Here is a 5,105-nt window from a genome sequence, read left to right as displayed (position 1 = left end):
CTTCTGTCAATAAAAAGCACACCTTGCCACTTCTAGGCTGAGGGATAATAATGAGAGCAGTTGGAACAGAGCCATATGGTAAGTCAACTACTATCTTTTCACCACTGGGATTCTAATCAGAATCATTACCTACTTTTGATGTATTGCAAAGGTATGCCTTTGCCAAGAAAATCTGAGACAACAAGTTTCTTTGTGCTACAAATATTACACTTTCTTACATAAAATTGTTACCATCTGCTTACCACCCAGGTGTTAAATTATGAAGTATTGTGAATGAAAAGCTTGTATTACTAAAAGCTTTGAAGACTTATGCTTCATTCTTCACATTGGTATTTCTAATCATTTGATTTTCCAAGCTATGTTTAAATAAGGTTTTGTTTTTCCAAACTATATAAAGGGATAACTAGCTTCAAGCTTTAGGGGCTTTTTCCACCTTAGGCCATTTGAGTATTTCCAATTTTTTATACTAACATATATTTTATTAGGGTGAAGATATTAAAAAACTATATTATATTATAAATGAACATACATAGACAATGTTTAATAATTGGAAATTTTTTTAAGAAAATAGATTGCTTAGCAAATCCTAGGTTTGGTACAGAATTAAAGAACTCAGCTGAACTATCATAGAATCTATATATTCTACAAAGAACCATGTTTGGTCATTTTTTAATATAATTTAAAATTTATCAAACTGGAACCACTTTCTTCTTCAATTTTCAAATGGCCAATGGAAACACATTGAAGAGAGTATAAGCAATAATAATTTTTTCCCCCATTCATTGGTTTCTTCAAAAAAAAATTGAGCATCTCCTTAGCTGACAAGCACTGGTCTTTAAGATTTGCTATTGCTATATTGACACCAATTCTCTCATATTTGTGTGACATGTAATATGCTTAAACAACCATTAGGAAAATTTTCAAGTTCTTTTTATTATTGAGAAACAAGAAAAAGACAGTAGAAGTCAGATTGTTAAGAAAAATGTACAAATAGATATGATTTATAATTATCTCCTTTGGGGAAAATACGTCTCTGTTTTTAATAATCTTGTTTATATCACTAAGAACCAGCAATGAAATTGTTTTGATTTCTGATCAAAAATTCTGAATTTAAAGAAAAATCAAGAAAGCAATAGAATTTATGAATAAATATACTAATCACAAAATAGATAATTTTCAGAGGAATCATGAATGTCCAAAACTGACAAAAGAAATAGAATGTTTAAATAATAAATTGTCCTTGGGAAAAAATGGATTATACAAAGCAAATATAACCCTGAGAAAATATTATAGAAATACCTTTAAATATATAGTGAAGGAAGAACACCAAGGAAAAGTGAAATTTTAAAAACAATAGGTCAGATCATTGAATGTGGTGGCAGCTTTTGAGATTTGCATTTTTTTTTTTTTGGAAAGTATATTCTGGCCTACGGAATATTCTGGCCTATGGAACCATGTCTAAGGGACCTGCAGACAGCATTGATCTTGGCACCACCTACTCTTGTGTGGGTGTCTTCCAGCATGGAAAAGTGGAGATAATTATAAATGATTGGGGAACCCAGCTATCCCAAGCTATGTCACCTTCACCTTCATTGACAAAGAATGATTGATCAGTGATGCTGCAAAGAATCAGGTTGCAATGTGCCCACCAACACAGTTTTTGATGCCAAATATCTGGTAAGACAGAGATTTGATGATGCTGTTGTCCAGTCTAATATGAAGCACTGGTGGTGAATGATGCAGGAAGGCCCAAAGTCCAAGTAGAATACAAGGGTGAGACAAAAAGTTTCTATCTAGAGGAGGTATCTTTTATGGTTGAGACAAAGATGAGGGAAATTGAAGAGGCCTACCTTTACCACTGGCCTACTATTACCATTGCTGTGGTCACAGTGCCAGCTTACTTCAGTGACTCTCAGCATCAGTTAACCAAAGATGCTGGAACAATTGCTGGTCTCAATGTACTTAGGTAATCGATTAGCCAACTGCCACTGTTATTGCTTATGATTTAGACAAAAAGGTTGGAGCTGAAAGAAATGTGCTAATTTTTATTTAGGAGGTGGCACTTTTGATGTGACAATCTTCACTATTGAGGTCAAATCCACAGCTGGAGACACCCACTTGGGTGGAGAAGATTTTGATGACCGTGTGGTCAATGTTTATCTCTGAGTTCAAGCAAAAGCATAAGAAGGACATCCGTGAAAACAAAAGAGCTGTCCAACGTCTCCATACTGCATGTGAAAGAGCTAAGCATACCCTCTTCCAGAAAACAGGCTAGTACTGAGATTGATTCTCTCTATGAAGGAATCAACTTCTATACCTCCATTACCTGTGCTTGATTTGAAGAGTTGAATCCTGTTCCGTGGCACCCTTGATCCTGTAGAAAAATCTCTTTGAAATGCCAAGTTAGACAAGTTACATATCCATGATATTGTACTGGTGGGTGGTTCTACTCATATCCCCCAGATTCAGAAGCTTCTGTAGGACTTCATCAATGGAAAAGAATGGAATAAGAGTATCAACCCTGATGATGCTGTTGCTTATGGTGCAGCTGTCCAGGTAGCCATTTTATCTGAACATAAGCCTAAAAATGTTCAAGATTTGCTGCTCTTGGATGTCACTCCTCTTTCCCTTGGTATTGAAACTTCTGGTGGAGTCGTGATTGTCCTTATTAAGTGCAATACCACCATTCCTACCAAGGAGACACAGAGCTTCACGACCTACTCTGATAATCAGCCTGGTGTGCTCATTCAGATACATAAAGGTGAGCATGCCATAACTAAGGATAACAACCTGCTTGGCGAGTTTGTACTCACAGGCACCCCTTGGTGTTCCTCAGATTCAAGTCACTTTTGATATTGATGACAATGGCATCCTCGATATCTCTGCCATAGATAAGAGTACAGAAAAAAAGGACAAGATTACCATCACTAATGACAGAGATTGTTCAGGCAAGGAGGACATTGAGAACCTGGCTTAGGAAGCTTAAAAGTACAAAGCTGAAGACAAAAAGCAGAGGGACAATATGTCATCCAAGAATTTGCTGGAGTTTTATGCATTCAACACAGAAGTGACTGTTGAAGATGAGAAACTTCAAGGCAAGATAAATGATTAAGACAAATGCAAGATTTTGACAAATGTAATGAAATCATTGACTGGCTGGATAAGAATCAGACTGCATAATATTAATCTTTTCTTCCTGCTCTTCCTCCCTGCTCTGTTCTTAGTTGCTCTCATTATATCAAAGAAGACATTTGGTATTTGTTTTTTAGGGATTGGCTAGCTTCACTAAGCATAATCTGCTCTAGTGCCATCCATTTCCCTGCAAATTCCATGATTTTGTCATTTTTTAGTGCTGCGTAATACTCCATGGTGTATAAATGCCACATTTTTTTAATCCATTCATCTATTGAAGGGCATCTGGGTTGGTTCCACAGTCTAGCTATTGTGAATTGTGCTGCTATGAACATCCATGTGGCAGTATCCCTGTAGTACGCTCATTTAAGGTCTTCAGGGAATAGTCCGAGAAGGGCAATAGCTGGGTCAAATGGTGGTTCCATTCCCAGCTTTCCGCAGGAAGAAAAGATTAACATTAAACAGAGACATGAGGTGGGAGGGAAAGGGAGAGAAAAGGGAAATTGCATGGAAATGGAGGGAGACCCTCATTGTTATACAAAATTACATACAAGAGGTTGTGAGGGGAATGGGAAAATAAACAAGGAGAGAAATGAATTACAGTAGATGGGGTAGAGAGGGAAGATGGGAGGGGAGGGGAGGGGGGATAGTAGAGGATAGGAAAGGTAGCAGAATACAACAGTCACTAATATGGCATTATGTAAAAATGTGGATGTGTAACCGATGTGATTCTGCAATCTGTATTTGGGGTAAAAATGGGAGTTCATAACCCACTTGATTCTAATGTATGAAATATGATATGTCAAGAGCTTTGTAATGTTTTGAACAACCAATAAAAAAAATAAAAAATAAAAAAATAAAAACATTAAAAAAAGAATCAGACTGCAGAGAAGGAAACATCAGCAGAAAGAGCTGGTCTGCAACCCCACCATCGCCAAGCTGTTCCAGAGTGCAGGAGGCATGCCAGGAGGAAATCCTGGAGGGTCACCTCTCTTGTGGTACTTCCTCTGGGCCCACTATTGAAGAGATTGATAAAGTTAGCCCAAGTACAGATGTAGCATTGTTCTGCACAGTAAAATATGGAAGGGCTCAAATTTGTAGCAAATTTAAAGTTGCTTCTATAGAAAATTACTGGGCATTCTCAATATTTGCATATAGAATGGGTACACAGGTAAAGGAAATAACATTGTACTTTATAAGCACTGTATTGCAAATGGAAAATGCAATGTCTTAAATAAAACTATTTAAAATTGGCAAAAAAAATCCTCAATAGGTCAAAGTATATGACAATTTGAGTCTTCAATTTCAAAATGAAATATGGCAAATTGAATTTAGCAATACATTAAAATAATTGTTCAGAATGGTCAGGGAATTTTTTCTAATATCCCAGAATGATTGAACATTAGGCAATATTTGCATATAATTAATCATAAAATAAAATACTTGAAAGAAATTATATGGTAATCTTGATTTTTTTTCACTTTTTAAATTCTAATTTGTTATATATGACAGCAGAATGCATTACATTCATATTACATATATAGAGCAGAATTTTTTATATCTCTGGTTGAACACAAAGTAGAGTCACATCATTCATGTCTTCATTCATATACTTAGGGTAATGATGTCCATCTCATTCCATCATATTTCCTACCCCCATGCCCCCTCCTTTCTCCTCCCTCCTCTTTTCCCCATCTAGAGTTCATCTAATCCTCCCATGCCCCATCCCACCACATTATGAATCAGCATCCTTAAATCAGAGAAGACATCTGGCATTTGATTTTTTAGGATTGGCTAACTTCACTTAGCATTATATTCTCCAACTCCATTCATTTACCTGCAAATACCATGATTTTATTCTCTTTTAATGCTGAATAATATTCCATTGTGTGTATATATTACATTTTCTTTATCCATTCATCTACTGAAGAACATCTAGGTTGGTTTCACAGTTTAGCTATTGTGCTGCTATA

General features: G+C 36.0%; 1 pseudogene across 1 annotated transcript; it reads left to right on the top strand.

The window, feature by feature from the left end:
* The first annotated feature begins 1,454 nt into the window (after nucleotides 1–1,454).
* LOC308633492 (heat shock cognate 71 kDa protein-like) lies at nucleotides 1,455–2,977 on the top strand (annotated as a pseudogene). The gene has a single exon. The product of its transcript is annotated as a heat shock cognate 71 kDa protein-like (transcript).
* Nucleotides 2,978–5,105: the final 2,128 nt, after the last annotated feature.

This window comes from Spermophilus citellus (genome assembly GCF_964194105.1).
Source record: "Spermophilus citellus genome assembly, chromosome: 14".
Taxonomy (NCBI): Eukaryota; Metazoa; Chordata; class Mammalia; order Rodentia; family Sciuridae; genus Spermophilus; species Spermophilus citellus.
Note: the sequence above shows the minus strand (reverse complement) of the source record. Positions and strands in the feature narration are given on the sequence as shown.